The sequence below is a fragment of the Haemaphysalis longicornis genome, unplaced genomic scaffold (assembly GCF_048455015.1).
Source record: "Haemaphysalis longicornis isolate Haplotype H1 unplaced genomic scaffold, Haemaphysalis longicornis Haplotype H1 scaffold_1, whole genome shotgun sequence".
NCBI lineage: Eukaryota > Metazoa > Arthropoda > Arachnida > Ixodida > Ixodidae > Haemaphysalis > Haemaphysalis longicornis.
The window spans coordinates 83,976,361-83,993,553 of NW_027526203.1; the positions used below are offsets into that span (position 1 = coordinate 83,976,361).

At 50.0% G+C, this 17,193-nt stretch overlaps 1 protein-coding gene across 1 annotated transcript in view; it reads left to right on the forward strand.

Moving 5' to 3' along the window:
• LOC144164803 (uncharacterized) overlaps positions 1–17,193 on the forward strand; it is an 89,754-nt gene that overhangs the window by 13,885 nt on the left and 58,676 nt on the right. The gene's annotated exons all lie outside the window — the stretch shown is intronic.

Sequence of the window (17,193 nt, forward strand, 5' to 3'; positions counted from 1 at the left end):
TCGGTTGCCTTGGCAACAAGGCACAAAGCGCTCCAGAAGTCAGTTACGGTTGCATGATCCCGGTTCAGCTCGGGGCCCCACCTCGCGACATCTGGGTTTGATTGATTGATTGTACAGTTTAACGCGCCGACGCAACGCAGGCGAGGAGGCGCGCCGTAGTGGAGGGCTCCGGATCAATTTTGACCACCTGGGGATCTTTAACGTGCGCCGAAATCTCGTACACACCAGCGTTTTTGCTTTTCGCCTCCATCAGAAGAGCGGCCGCCGTGGCCGGGAATCGAACCCACGACCTTGTGCTCGCGACATCTGGGCACTCCAGGCGTACCACTCACTCCCATTGGGAAGGGCGAGATGCGTTGGGCATTACAGGAGGCGATGGTGTGTGTGTTGTGGACGCCTTTGTTTCGCGATGAAATGCGACGTTGTGCTTCTGCGGGTGGATAGTGCTTCCCATGATCTGGATTATCTTTCTCGAGCGACGCACGACTCAACCTCGCATGGGGTATGTGCAGTGAGCGTGGCTAAAAGCCATCTCGGCTTGTGCGCCAGAGTTAAGTGACTTGCTGTTCGTCCCCGCAAACCGCCCGCGAGGTGAGTGCCGAATTTACGACGGGCAGGAGGAGGCAACCCATCGTCTGTCAATTGCGGTTCTGACTTGCAACGCATGTTGTGACGTTGTGTTCGTTCGAAACGCATATCTGGATTGTTTTGAAGTTGAATAAATGTATGCGTCAAACCCGGGCATCCGGCTCAGGGCGTTCTCTGCGACTGCTCGAAAGAAGTGTTACGGGGCTTCAACGCTTTCTTTATGGAACGTACTCAGGTAAGAGAATATCCATGTCGTGTTATGGCCGTGTTGCATTCAATACAAACGGTTAAGCGTTTGTTTACACTTGTTTAGTTTGTCGTAAAATGTCCAAGCACTCGGCACACCGCTGGCAGATCAGCCGGCGAGCCGACGCTGAGCAGACGACTCATCTCTTTGCCGGAAGTGCATGAAAAAGCCGCCCAGTAGCAGGATGTCTAGCTCATGACGAACATCTGGGAATCGATGATGTAGACATGTGAAGATGGTGGCGTCCAAAAACACGAAGGCAAGGGTGAGAAAAAAATCGCGCCAATTCACCCCGTGAATGTGGTTGGAATTTCCTGGAAAGCAAAGCTGTAAACGGCACCCATAACGATTACCCATGCGACGTCACTTAAATTCACTCACATCGCTCTACAAATAGCTAAACCAGAGAGAAGTGAAATGCACTTAACCACACCATTTATTACTTCAAAGAGGTATTGTTCTTGTTAAGGTTAAATCAATGCATGAAGCATGAACGGTGTTTGGTTGAGTTGTATTGGTGTATCACAAAAGTGGAAACTTTTTTTATAAAATTAAAGTAAGCTCCAACCCGGTGTTAGACGATCTGTCTCCTCCGTCTCTGCGCCGCGGACAGAGGCGACGAGATTTGCGGCAGAGGAGGAGGAGGAGGAAGAAATACTTCTGTTCAGATTTCTGAACGGCCCAGAGTGCAGCCCAGGGGAGTGATTCCTTCTTCTGTGGGGCCCATATGCAGTCCGCGCGGCCTGTGTTCTGTCCACCCGCTGAAGCTGGGTAGGTAGAGATGGCCTGGACAGCAGCAAGCAGCATCTCCCATTGCTCTTGTTGGGTAGTTGACGGAAAGAGAGGAGGGTGCTCAGGGCTAAAGTTGCACACCCGGATTAGGGGGCGGAGTGTTCCTACTTCTGAGCAAAATTTACATTCAGCGCCGTAGTGATTCGGATACATTAAGTGAAGACGCGTAGGCTGTGGGAAGGAGCCCGGATTGTAGGGTAGTTCGTTGTTCTCTGGAAAGTTCAGGATAAGGCGAAGGTACGGTCCGTCTCAGAAGGCGATATTGCTGGGTTATCTCCCTGAACGTGACAAGCGGGTGACTGTCCTCGTGCAGCTCCATAGCACGGGAGGTAAAAGCGCAGGCTTGTTGGGTGGGCGTATTTGTTGCCTTCCATTGAAGCGTGAGGGGGTGTCCAGATGAGCTGAACAGAACCGTTTGGGGAGTGGTTTTTTAGCACGCGCAGTGCAGGTCAGGACACCCAACCCTACTGGTAATTCCAGTAGGCTTGCTGGGAATCGATGGCTACACTCCGAACCCCTGGTTGAGCGAGAGCCAAGGTGATGGCTGCCTCTTCTGCTTCCGTCATTTCTTGGGTCCTAAGCGAGGTACACGCAACGAGGTTTGTTCTGGAGGTAGCCACGATGATGGCGTATTGCTGCCCTCGATGTTTGGAGGCGTCTGTGTAGATAACTGCATAATCCCCACCGAGGGTGGTGCTTAGCGCTTGAGCCCGTGCTTTTCGGTGACCCTCGTCATGGGAGGGGTTCATATTTTAAAGTAATGGGAGCATCTTTAGTTTTAGTCGCCAAGAGACTGGGAGTACGTCAAGCGGAGTGACATTCTGCGTTGCCCAGCCAATCTGGTGAAGCATGCGGTTACCCATCGCAGTTCTGAGTCGGACCTTCTGGTTAGAAAGATGGCCTTCTATGAACTGTTCCACCGTGTTGTGGAGCCCCGTGCTAAGCAGCCTCTGTGTGGACGCACTTATGAGAAGATCAATGGCCTGTTCGACCACCTTTCTAATGATTATATAAAGCATCTCTATGTCTTCCTTTCCGAGAAGAAGACAGGGGGTAGACGTTAGTAACTCTCGAGAGGACAAAAGCTACAATTAATCGAAAGGTACCGGATCCCTTTAGGCCTCGCTTCTTGGTGGCAGCTCGCCTCATCATGTGTATGATTTGATTAATGCTGTTTTTGAGGCGCTGCAAGGAGACGTCACTCTTGGTGTTAGCCTCGAGATGTAGGCCCAGGATCTTGATGCTGGTGCTTGGAGTGATGGCCTGGCAATCAAGGATTATTTTAATGTATTCCTTGGTTTGGCGCGAGGGCGGACGACAAGGAGCTGTGATTGTTTACGTGAACACTGGAGGCCACACGCTTTAGCACAATGGCGTACTAGAAGTGAGATGCCATGCATTGGTGTGAGCTTCCTTTAATTTTTCTAACTCTTAGCACATGAGCAAGGTGCGCACAGGGCCGCTAGACGGGCGTGAGTGGTCGCGTGGCGCTTTCACGTGGCAATCAGCGAGAATGCAGGGGGTAAACCCGTAGATGTGCTTGGTGAGTACACCACCTGTCTTGTCTGTCTTCGCGTGGGTTCGTAGCTAAATCGGTAAGACAACGGGCTCTCGCTTTGTTAGTCTATTAGTTCGATTCCCGGCGGTGCCAGTAAATTCTTTTATTTGTTCGCTGGAGTTTTCTGGTGACACCAACGGTCGCGAAAGAACCCTTGGGGGGGGGGGGGGGGGTAGAGGTAAAAAGCTTTGCTTTAAAAAAGCGACGAACTTTGCAACAAAAGTGTGAGCTTTCCGCTGCGCGTAAAAGAGTAATACTTGGCACAGATGACGTTGACGACCAAATCTAACGATTGCGCTAGTTCATTTAGTGTGCTCAAAACGCCTTTCAGGGCTCCTTTAACTTGCGTTGTTTAACGCCCACGATTGTGTTTGCATGCGGCGTTAGTGGTCATTTGTTTGAAAGCCTAATGTCTTACCAGGGTTCGGTCATCTCGGGCAGAGTGAACGTCAGCGTGCTGGATTCTTTTTCCGCGGTTACAACATTTTCGCGCGATATCGCAGCGTGTCGAATGCTCTAGGTATCCGTGTGTGTGTGCGCGTGTATGTGCGTGTGTTTCGTAACACCAATAAGCTATCGTGTATTGTTTGTAGGCAGGCGACTTTTTTTGCGTTTTATTTTAATATCTGTAGGGGTCTCAATTGTCTCGCTACCAAATTATTTGCCGTCAGTGAAAAGGTTATGGTTTTCAGCGATGCGTTTCACACCGCTATCGACTCTACATGTGTATTTCGTCGAAAGAATGTTTCTGAATTTCTAGATTCGCTGAGGTAATATTCTGCACATAATTTATGGGCATGACATATTAACGGTATTATTTTTTCGGTGAGCAGTTAACGTGTTCACTAATATACGTATGCACAACATTGGCCGTAAGTAAGTTATTCGGGATATCAGTATAAACACACCAAGTAGAGAACTAGGAATCGTACCTCGGCTAAAGATTTATGACATTACTTAGACCACGTCCATTTATAGTAGACTGGAAGTCTCGTTGTGCGTTAGTATTGCAAGCATGCATGCCAATAAACGGCACCAGCACATTTGCCTTGCCTATTGTGGAAGATATACTGATAGCCATTTGGACAGTATACACTTCTGATGCTGAAGTATACGACGTCCCTGTAAATAGTATCGCGGCAAAAGTTGTGCCAAACGTTTCAAGTAGTGTTGCCATGTCATTTACTTAATCTGTCAAAGACCGCACGTTTGAAGGCGAAAAAAGGAAATGACATAGGTGGTATTTTCTTGTTTACTAATGGTTAGATTTCGGTCGCTTGAATTCCCATAATCTGGCTCTTGCTCGGAACGCACGGAGAATGCGTTCCGTGCGTTCCAAACAACATGTACGAGATTTTTAGAAATAAAACCTGAAAACGTGTTGTTTTGGAACCATGCGGGAGTACAAAAAGGAGTACTCCTCGCAACGAATTCACTTATGCGTCACCTCGGGCATAGTCTTCGTCGAAAATTCAAAGGCACCAATAACTATACCTTTCTCCTGCATTGGTGCGCGGTAACTTCTTTTTATTAAACGTCGAAAACAGGCTGCGAAGGCCAAATTTTCGTCCTCTGCGCCCGCCTGCGCCAGGGAAAGCGACCTTGGGCTACGCGCGCAGTGGTGCAGCGAAAAACGCGGCCAATCCCCCTTTTCAACTTACGCTCTCCCCGGGCGACTGGAACGGCCGGATCAAGGACGCGCCGCCGGTAGCCGATCGCGGAGGCCACGCCCCAGCCACGGCCTCCGAGATTCCCCCGCGCGCGTTTGCCCCAGCACATGACATCACTGCAGACAACGAAAACACACGATTTGGCGGGAGAATCGAAATTCTAATTTTAGTTGGTTAATTTGTCAGTGAGTATAAAGCATCCATCGTTTGCTTCCTGACAAGCGCTGGGGCATCACAAAACACGAAATCTTTCGATTAAAACAAATTCTTACTTTGTCTCCATGACCCCTTTAAAGGGACACTGAAGACAGAGCCGAAGTGGGTCTAAATATAGATTGGCGTCCCCAGAAAATGAATATGTGCAGTAGCTTTAAAATGTCGCAAATAATAAAACATGCATCCCTCCGTCTAATTACGACGATGGGGAACGCGAAGCTTTCTCGTGATGGATTCTTTGGTTGGGCCATCGCACAGTGCGAGTATGTGCTACTCTGAAGGTACGCCCGGCAGCAAAATAAGCCGGGGTACGCGAGCGCGTGGCAAAATGCATCGCCGCGACACCTGACGTTGCACTTCTGGTGTCGAGACATCGATGTGCGCGTTTGCGTCTAACCACGCTCGCTGCCCTGTCTTTTCTTCCATTTCAAGCGGCAAAGCTGATCACATTCAGCGTTTGGCCATAGGGTCACTTTCTTTCCAACATGCTTCGCTTGCATACGCTTCGGCTGCGAACGGCGAAAGTCTGCCATGATCTGCCCCGATCCAACAGGCAACATGTCTCGCCCGTCTGGGTGACGATGTTGTGCTACTTATATCTCTTCGCGTCTTTTTTGTATTGTTTGCCTAAAAGATGCAGTTGGTTGGTAACTAAAAATGAGCACACCGAAATGGAAACGAAGTCAGGTGAGAAGTAGATTATTTGAATAAAGTGTGATAAGTCACCTTGTACAAGTGCTAAAGCAAGTATTAACGAAAAGAACACGAGCAGAGATCGGCGTGGTAGTGGCCCAACATGCCACCCTTTTTGGCTATAAGCAAAACTAGTAATAGGTTGCAACACGCGTTGAATTGATTGACACAGACAGACCAAAAGTTTCACCTTTAGAAAGCAAAACAAACGCTATCGCCCTTAGAGCTAAGATAACGAAATCTCGTTGCAATGCGTCCTTCATCAGAGCCGGAGAGATGGAGTAAAATCGCGCTTCACCCTCGTCGTTCGCCGCCGAAGCGTGTGCCAGTGAGACGTGTTGAGCATAAAAAGTGACCCCTAGCGCCAAGCGCTCAATGGGAACAGCTTTGCCGCTTGAAGGAAGGAAAAGGCAGTATACAGGGATTGGACGCGCACTCGCACATCGGTGTCTCAACACCAGAAGTGCAACGTCAGATGGCGCGGCAATGCATTTTGCCTCGCGTTTTGCCCCGGCTTATTTTGCCGCCGGGTGTACGCTCGCCCAATTTTTCGTCAATAGAGAGTTTTAGCTGACCGTTTTTGACGCTCCGCTATGCTACCGACGTCCCGCTCAGCACAACCGGAGCGTCAGCAGCCAAAGGCTTTTAGCTAAGCGATAACCGTATCTCCCTCGACGGGGAATTATTCCCGTGACTGGTCGTGTCGCGTGCGCCTGTAAACCAAAACTTCAACCTAAAGAAAACATCAGAATTTGTATTTGGTCGCCAAAACAAAGCAGAATACCGTGTTTCTTGGCGTCATTTAACCTTTTTTAAAGCAAAGCTTTAAAGCAAGAGCTTAAAGCAAATAACAATAAACAAGCCGATAGACTTTGGAATAGCCAAGCCAAGGCTGTCTTGTCCCTGTGTCATTCGTCTTGTGTCTAAATTTGTTGCGCTTTATATTTTCACTAGTACCAACTAGCTCGAACCCTCACGTTGTCAAGGCTGTCTTTCTCGGCGCTGCATAGAAGCAGCCCCGCGCTTCGGTCGACGTTTTTCGCTTCCGTTTTAAAGATCTTTGAGGTGTGTGGCACCATTGCCTATTCGGAAGCGCTTTCGCGGCTTCGTCGGTCGTGTTTCAACTGAACAAACGAAGTTCGCCGGAGCGCGCTCGCATTGCGCGGGCAGCCATGTTAAAATTCCGCCCGGTAGCGTAAGCTGCCGCGACCACGGAGCCGCGACGGTCCGCTAAGAGGCCCCGGTTAGCGGAGCGGGGTCCCGCTCTGGTATCGCCAATAGCGCGCTAGCGTGCCACGCATGCGCAATGGCGCTCCCGCTTGCTATCAGAGCGGAGCTGACCGTCAGAAACGGTCAGCTAAAACTCTCTAATACCACGGGAGCGTCGACCATTCGGTTGATCAGCGCCACATGACGGAGTGACACGGAAAACACGACGAGGTTGCCGCATGCGCGCTAAGCACTGGTTGCGGCAGCCCTGGTGTGCTAGGCTTTTTCAAAAGCTGAGCGCAGCCCCGAAGCATTTCATTCGATTATCGCAGTGAGCTTTGTGTACTGGCCGTCTTTGTTCTCGAGAAGGCCCGTTGTGCCAATACTTTGTAAATCGCCAATAACGCATATTTCGAGTTTTGCTGCTATCACACTTTCACTTGCCCTCTTTGCACCGTTAGCGGCTGCTCGGTAGGCAGTATGGTAAGCAAAGGAAAAAAATCGGGGGCAGCGTTCTGCTCATGGAACAGCCTAGGAGACGACGGCCGCCACAGCCAGTGCTTAGTGCGGATGCGGCGAACCGAGTTTGCCCGGTCACTCCGTCATACGGCGCGTATCAACAGAACGATCGACGCTCCCGGGATACTGATAAAAAATTAGGCGGGTGTGCGGCTCAATTACTCGCATGTCACCGACTATTCCTGCACAGGCGTTCCGCGTTGAGGACGACTAGTGGTTTGCAAAGTGCGGCCGAGAGTAGGAATGTGGTGTCTGCATTCCGTCAATAGCCATTGTAGCCTTCGGTGCTTGCGACACGGACATCTTTCCGACCGTTCTCACACACCTACAGGTCCTGGTGGCGCTGCCGATCAGCGTTGCGACCGCAGAAAGATGCTTTTCAGCTCTTCGTAGACTGAAGACGGGGATTCGGTCCACCATGGGCGAAGATAGATTGGTAGGACTAGCTTTACTGTCTACACACCAGAACGTTTTCGTCAACGCAAGTAGTATATTGTGTGATTTGGTCATTGCGGGAACCGCAGCTTGCTGCTGTCTGCAATCCGGCTGTAATGGACAAACGAATGGCTGTTGATTGACTTTGTTGTGTCAGGTGCCTTAGTTTTTACATCCTTTTAATAATTTACATTCCCGCACGGGGCACCTTGAGTAATCTTGGTGACGGTGAGTGGCGACACCGCATACCCCGAGCCCCCCATACTTAAGCTGTCACCTACCGTGGCTAGAAGTTGAAAGGTGAATGGTCAGAAGCCGTGAACGGTGGCCGTCGGAGCCTTGGTCAAGCTCCGGCCGATGGGCTCCCTGCCGGTCTACCAGGCAGGGAGCTCCGGGACCTCTTTGGCTACCAGGGTAAGGTCAAAGGAGAAAGTACCCCCGTCTCCCTGCTTTCCAATGTATCATATGGCATTTTCCAACCCTCCCCCCCCCAAACGTGATCGGCCCCCGAAAAGGCGCCGCACCGAAGCTTCATTCCCACCCTTGCCAACAATTGCATCCTACAATCCGCGCTTCTTGATTGTTGAATCTCTTGACAAGTCAAATTCTATCTCCTCCCAGCCATAATCGCCCGCAAATCCTTAGCATGCCACCCTGTCACCTTGAACACCGTCCTTGAGGCTGTAGCCGTCCGCACAATAATTTTTAATAGGTTGATAACGGTATGCTCCATCTACATCTCTCCTGATCTTGCACTTCTGAGCTCTGACTTTGAGGCGCTGGTCGACCAGCTTCCTGAACCGTACATCTTAACAGGCGACTTCAATGCACACAATTCTCTTTGGGGCTCTTCTCGCACGGATGCCCGAGGTCGCCTGATAGAGAAGTTCTTAACATCCTCTGGAGCATGCCTTTTCAACAAGAAACAGCCTACATACAATAACATAGGACACGATACATACTCAAATCTTGACTTGGCCCCCGCAGGGGGCACCTTGTGTACTCAAGATGTTTTGGTGAGTAGCGCCACCACGGTCCCGAGCTCCGCAGGGGTGCCTACTGTCGTAGGCATTTGGTGTCTTGCAACACCACGGACCCGAGCACATGTGGGTTGGACGCACCCACGTCCCGGCTGTGCGTGGCTTTGCCGTGTCCGGGGAAAAGGGCATCCTGGTGGTTGAGCCAAAGTCAGGGTTGTTTTGGACCTTCATGGACCCCTGGCAGAGGCAACACACCACTTCGGCCCCCGCTTCCCGTAGACAGTGCCCCCAGTCTGACCCGACCTGGGGGGAATCAGGCAGTCGCCTTTTCCTGTCCTCTTCATTCTTTTAGTTTCCTATCGTCTTTCCTAACCCTGTCCTGTCATCTTCTCTCTTCCTTATTTCTCCGTTTTTTCTCCAGGCGGCGAGGGTTAACCCTGTGCGAAGGCTTCACCCTAGACCCCGAGCATAGGGTTATAGTGGCGAGATACAGTTAACGTGCGCTTCAAAGCCACGTTCCCTTGTTGGGCTCGGTGGTGGGCGACTGGCCTTGCCACCGAATTGATTCCATTTTCTATGGCTATCTTCTCAGCTCCCGCAAAAACACCCTGATCGACCTCCAAAATGGGGTCGCACCGAAGCACTCCGCACCCAACCACCTCAGGCAGCTTTCAGCAAATACCTTGTTGAACACTCGACCGACGAAAAACCTATCACCGACCTGTCAGTCTTCTTGATTGCCAAGTGTATTGAAAACATTGTTGGAAAAGACTACAATGCCAAAAAGATGCCCTCTGGAGACCTTCTTGTTGAAGTTATGCGAAAAAACCAAAGTGAGAACCTCCTGAAGCAAGAACAAATTGCCAACTTCACTGTCACAGTTACGCCACACCACACGCTAAACACTGTCCAAGGTGTTATCTCTGACAAAGAACTCCTCCATGAGACAGAGATGATCTCCTTGAGGGACTGCATGACCCAGGTGTTGTTGGTGTCCGTAGAATTGTTATGAGAAGAGATGGAGCAGAGATCAAGACCCGACACATCATCCTAACATTTGCTAGCTCTACCCTGCCAGAGACAGTGAAGGCAGCTTTCCTTAGCTGTCGTGTACGCGCCTACATTCCAAACCCGAGGCGATGCTTTAAATGTCAACACTACGGTCATGGAACTCTAGCTTGCCGTGGCAAGCTCACCTGTGCGAAATGTGGCGAGAATGATCACTCTTTTGATGACTGCAAAAACACAATCATGAAATGTCCGAACTGCAGTGGTTCACACGCTGCATACTCATGATCTTGCCCATCTTTCAAGAAAGAAAAATAGATCATTCAGATCAAAGTAACCGAAAATATCAGTTTCCCTGAAGCACGCCAAAAACACAAGATGTTTTCGGCTGCATCCTATGCAGACGCCGCCCGCCGGGGGTTGGGGCGACGTTTGGTTAGTACTGCGACACAATGCAGCTTAGCTGATGTGCCGCTGTCGTTAACTCCCTCCGAGCAACCACCAGCTCCTGCCTCTACAGCAGAGGCCCTGGTGGCTCCTCCTCCTGCTGGGCTGCCGTCCACAGCCGAGCACCCCGCCACTACGTCTGCGGAGCCCGTGGAGAATGTGGTGACGGGCGCTGTTGGGACTGGTCCGGCCTCTTCCAGTCCAGCTCCATTGGCCCGCACCACACCCGAGGGCATTGAGAGCATGAACTCAGGTGGCCCCACACGCACTCCTTCCCTTCCCGCACCGCAGGTTCCAACCAAGAAGCCTGCGGCCACCTCAGGAACCAATCCGCGAGGTGGATGTCGGATGGACACCATGTCGATGCCGCCTAATTTGTCAGACGAGGACATAGGCACCTCGGCCTCCCTCAACCTGCCCAGCAGGCGCAAAATGAGCGCCGCAGCACTTTTGGCCGTGGGAAAAAAACCACCTCATCGTACAACAGGCCCTAAACAAGACACACTGACATGAACCAAAATAGGAAACTTCTCAACTACATCTTTATTATCTTTAATCCATAATAGCTGTTGAAAACATAGTTCAATGGAACTGTAGGGGTCTTATAAAAAAACTTGGATGATGTATATGAACTCCTTTATAAACATCAATCCAGTATTGTTTGCCTCCAAGAGACACACCTCAATTCCAAGCAAAGTAACTAAGCAAACAATACACTGTCTTCAGGAAAGATAGAGATGCCTTTGCTCATTCATCTGGTGGGGTTGCCATTGTGACGCGAAAATCCATTCCATCCCTGTCCATTAGACTACTCACCAGCCTTGAGGCAGTTGCTGTCCTTGTGATCATTTTTGGTCGGGTAATTACAATATGTTCCTTATACATTCCGCCGGATCATCAATTGCCTACCTCAGAATTTGAGCCGTTCGTAAATGAGCTTCCTGAACCAGTTATCTTAGTTGGAGACCTAAATGCACACAACAAACTCTGGGGTTCTGGGCGAACTGACGCTCGCGGCCGCTTGATTAAACATTTCCTAGTATCATCTGGTGCGTGTTTGTTCAACAAAAAACAGCCCACATATTATAACATTACACACAACACGTACTCACACATAAACTTGGCAATCGGTTCTGTTGTTCTTTTTCCACTCGTTGAGTGGCAGGTCGAAAAAAACCGCTTGGAAGTGACCATTTCCCAGTATTCCTGAGATGCCTAGACAGAGACCACCCCTACACTCCCATTTCAACTAAAAGGTTTAAAGAAACCGCTGCGGACTGGGAGAAATTTAAGCTGAAATCTCAACTCACACACCCTTCCATAGAACTCTTGGGTATTGATGAAGCTTGTAGCTTTATCACAGAACATATCCTTGACGCTGCAGAGAACTTCATTCCTCAGACTTCTGGCAACACAAGTAACCTAAGGCGGCCCTGGTAGAATGAAGAGTGTCGACAAGCACGCCAGGCACAGCACAAGGCGTGGGGCATTCTTCGCAGGTACCCCACTGCGGACAACCTTGTAGCGTTCAAGCGCACCAAAGCCATGGGAAGGCGCATTCGCCGTCAGGCCAAAAACAATAGCTGGAGGTCCTTCTTAACTTCAATAAATTCTTTCACCGATACAAGAAAGGTTTGGAACAGGATAAGAAAACAAAATGGACAAAGCATACATGGCTTACCCCTTGTTGACACCACTGGTGGCACCCTAGAGGACCAGGCAAACGCGCTGGCACAATACTTCGAACACGTCTCAAGCTCTTAACATTACACAAGCACATTTATACACTACAAAAAGTCAGCTGAGCGGAAGTCCATACGTGACCACAAGCAATCAAACGAGTCCTATAACTCTCCATTCTCCCTTCACGAGCTCATGACTGCGTTGGCTGGTTGCAAGCCTTCTGCGCCAGGTGCAGATAACATTACGTACGGCATGATCAAACACCTTCATACAGACACAATCAATACTCTCCTGTTTTTATTTAACAGAATATGGCGTGCTGGGCACTTTCCTAAGGCATGGAAACAGGCTATTGTTGTGCCACTGCTGAAAGAGGAAAAGGATGCATCCTGTGTTTCAAGTTATCGTCCAATTGCCCTGACCAGCTGCTTGTGCAAGCTGTTCGAAAAAATGATCAACAGAAGGTTACTATATTTCCTGGAATACAATGGTATTCTGGACAGCTGCCAGGCAGGTTTTCGGTCGGGCAAATCAACAACAGACCAACTTGTCGCTTTTGAATCGTATGTGAAAAATGCCTTTGTTAACAAACAGTTTTGCATGTCCATATTTTTTGATCTAGAAAAAGCATATGACACTGCCTGGCGCTACGGCATCCTGGGAGACCTGAAATCTTTTGGAATTTGTGGGAATATGCTTAATGCCCTTGAAAGGTATATGTCTGAACGAACATTCAGAGTGAGGGTCGGGGATGCAGTATCTGCGCTGTATATGCAAGATAATGGCGTTCCTCAGGGTGGAGTACTTAGTTGCACACTTTTTATAGCTAAGATGAACATACTTGGAAAAGCTCTGCCCCGTACCATTTTTAACTCCATTTACGTGGATGATGTTCATATTAGTTTCCGGTCCTGTAACCTGTCTATCTGTGAACGGCAGTTACAACTTGCCACAAACAGGCTTGTAAAATGGGCCGACGAAAATGGCTTTAAGCTAAATCCTCAAAAGAGCACATGTGTCTTATTTTCCAAGAGGCGTGGTATTCACCCTGAGCCCACCGTCCAGCTCAGTGGAGTGGCTGTGCCTGTGAAGAAGGAACACAAGTTTTTAGGGATTGTGCTAGATGAAAAGCTGTCATTTATTCCACATATAAAGCTACTCAAAATAAAATGTATAAAGGCAATGAATATCCTAAAAGTCCTATCCCACCACTCCTACGGTGCAGATAAGATGTGCCTGCTGCGTCTCTACAACAGTTTAGTAAAGTCGCGGTTGGACTATGGGAGCGTAGTATACGGGTCAGCTTCGAAAACCGCTTTAAAAATGCTTGACCCTGTTTTGCACCTTGGGCTTCGCCTTTCGTCAGGAGCCTTCCGAACGAGTCCTGCACAAAGCCTATATGTGGAATGTGACCAGTGGTGCCTGGAAGACCAGCGCTTGTACACAGATCTAATGTATGCCATGAAGACAACATCCATAAAAAATCACCCTTCTTCGTTTATTGTCAATGACACCTCTGCCATGCACTCGTTTCTCAGTCGGCCCTCTATATCTATGCCTTTTTCGTTGACAGTGATAGTGCACGCTGAAGAGCTTGGGGTTTCTTTTAGCGAGACTTAGAAAACTTCGATCACAGACCTTGTTGCTCCCTGGGAAATGCCCCCGATTTCTTGTGATTTATCTTTTAGAGCCAGTATTAAAAGAACTGCACCAAGAGAACTCATCTTGTAGCACTTCTTACATCTACGACACAAATATCCCTACACAACGTTTTACACAGATGCCTCCAAGTCCGCCCATTCTGTGTCATGCGCTGCACATGGCCCAAACTTTGCTATCACAAAGACAATGAACAAAAATACCAGTATTTTTACAGCTGAGGCACACGGCATTTTAACCACTGTGGAACACATTACAGATACCAGAATACACAGTTCCATTATTTTTACAGACTCCCTGAGTGTAGTATTAGCTCTCTATTCTGGAAAACCAACGAGAAACATTATTTTAAACCGTCTTATCAAATCCATAATGTCTGCTTACGCTCTAAAATTGACTGTAGTAGTGTGCTGGGTACCTGGTGTTGCGACCGGGCGGGGGCACCTGATCCAAGCTCCGTGGCCTCCGACATACGAGTGGTAGCGTGTATGATGCGAGCGGCCAGCCGCTGTTGCAGCCGTGAAGAAGTCCAGAAGCCGTAGGCTAACGTAACTGTTTACTTCATAGCGAGAGGTGAGCCGAAGCCAAAGAACAATGCCCCGACGGGCGAGGTTACAATACAGAACTCGAGCAGAGCGACAACATCGATTCGCTGCTCTGACAGGAATGGTTTATAACGCTTGGGCAGCTCTATTTATACCCAAAAGCGATAACGGTCAAACGCAACAGGCTGGAACACGCACAACACTCTTTCCAGAGTTCGTAAGCCGTTCATAGCCTCGGGCACATTGAGTCCGAGAAAGGGGAGAGAGGAGGACTCCGTTGCGATCGACGGGGCCTCTGTGTCCTTGAAGAGCGTGGAGACGAGCCGTGCAGGCAGCCGCCGAAGTTTTGCCGAGAGCAAAGCGTCTGACGCGGCTTTGTCGCACCGTGTTGCCGACATGATTGCGCGTGTTTTCAAAGGCGCACGAGTGGCTTCGCTGCACAGCCGAGGAGTGATGCGGGGAAGTACTGCGGCGCTGGCCCATTCGTAACACTGGGCACAGCGGAATTTCGGGCAATGAAATTGCTGACCAGAATGCTGCTGTGGCGGCTCTCCGCAGTGTTGTAGATATCCCACATGCGCCCTACCTAGACATGAAACCACTAGTTCGGAGAATGCTTCAGAGGCGGTGGCAGGTACAGTGGGACACACAAATCGAAAACAAACTACACATTATAAAACCACACATAGGGAAATACAACACAGAGAAACGGAACAGGTTTACAGAAATATCAATATGCAGATTAAGAATAGGTCACACACACGCTACACACTCATATCTTTTAAACGGAACCCCACCACCATCTTGTGAGAAATGCGGACGAAGACTTACAGTCCTCCATGTATTGATTGAATGCTTGGCATACCATGAAGCAAGGAAACGACACTTCCCAGAACTATACACCTACACGATACCCTTACACCCATCCTTGCTTTTATCTGATCAACCCCCGATTAGAAGTGAACGCCTTCTAGCCTATCTCGCTGACATTGGATTTTTAGCACTCATCTCATACCATGTGTGACATCAGGGCCACCCAATGAGGGTGGTTCTGAGCGTTTTCATAACGTGCCAGGGACGTCACCGCCATCCCTGTTATGTTATGGCGCTCCCAGCACACACATAAACATCGTCACTGTTACCTCTCATCTTATTCATCTTCGCTTCATAGAATAAGGGCCCCTTACACCCATATATACACTATTTTTATAAAGTACAACACAATCATCGCCATGGCATTTTAACAAATGTGACAAAACAAACATTGTCTTGGCGCTCTTTGGCCTCCGACGCCCTTGCGCCAATAAAATATACATAGTAGTAAATCTTGACTTGGCTATTGCTTCGGCAATTCTCTTTCCATGTCTTGAGTGGGGAGTGGGCACTGACCCATATGGCAGTGACCACTTCCCCACTTCACTAACATGTATTGGTAAAGGCCGAAGCAGTTCATCTTCCCATAATAGGTTCAATGAAGCACGAGCTAACGAACACATTTTTGCGGACGCTGCAAGCAATTTCTCCGCGACGCCTAGTGCGTCCCCCAGTCAGCAGGCTCTCGAGAGCGCAAGTGAATTTCCTGAACTACCCTGCGCCCTCTCCGGCCAGCCAGAAGAGGGGTCAAGCGGGAATATTGAGGCTCTCGGAAGCGCAAGCGAATTTCCCGAACTACCCCGGGCCTCCTCAGGCCAGCCGGCAGAGGCGTCAAGCGGGAGCACTGCTCTGGGTGACAGCACGGCGATTGAGGAATCTACGAGCGACAGCCAAGAAATGGATCTCGAGGGCTACACGTCGCCTTCGGAGGAGGCGATTGCACCTGCTGGGGAGGCCACGTCATCGTCTTCGGCGGACACTTCCCTCTTCACGAGTCTCAGCTCTACCGAGAGCAGCGACACCGCAGAGCAGCCTCAGCGCGAGCAAGGGCATGCGCCGGTCAAAAACACCGCTCTTTCTGGAACCTCCAGCGGCTCGCGCAGCAGCCGACGAAAGGAGAAAAACAAGCCCGGAACCAGTGCCAAGACAGCACTCGCGTCAAAGCCCTCTGCCGCGGGCCTTCTTACGCCCAGCACCAGTGTTCTGTTTCCGCCCAAGATCAAGGACCCCCGCCTAGTCAATCCTGTCAGCCAGGTCGCTGACCTACTGCGCTCCCCATCCATCCTGGATTGGCCCGACGCGTCCAAGCGGACCCTGCCTTCCTCCGCGGACTCAGGTGACGCGGATGACACTAAGAAATTGTGTGTTGAAGTGTCCTCTGAGGACAGCGAAATGTAAAAGGGAGCGTCAACATTAACTAGCGCATTAATACCATCATGCTGGTACATTTTCTTTCCCTGAATGCCCAAGGTTTTCGAAGCTTTGACAAACAGAGAGAGATAATGCATTATGCACGTGCGCAAAACGTTGATGTTCTCTTCCTGCAGGAATGTAATTTCCGCTCGCCGCGCGATGTGTTGGCTTTTCGCGAGCGGTTTTCAGTGGAGGCGTTTTTTGCATTGCATGATCGGGTAGCTTCGGGGGTAGGAGTTGTTTTCTTGCGCGAGAGCCTTCGTCGCAAGGCTCACTGCACGTTTGGCTTTGACGGGCGCGTGCTTGCAGTAGATTTTCTGCTCCTAGATCGTCGCGTGCGTGCCGTGGTTGTTTATGCACCGGCGCGACACTCCGATTCATCGGCGTTTTTCGCATCTCTAGATGCATTCATGTTGGAGCCCTACCCCACCTTTTTAGTGGGGGACTTTAACTGTGTTCTCGATCCCCAGCGAGATGTGTGCGGTCCTGGACAGGGTAAACCTTATGTCGGCGCGCGGGCACTAAATGATCTTGTAAGCCAGTTCCAACTCCGCGACGCATGGGTGCAGCTGCATGGTGAAAGGTTTGCCGCCACGTGGGAAAGGGGACGATCTGGCAGCCGGTTGGATAAGTTCTACTTCCCGCCGGAGCTCAGCCA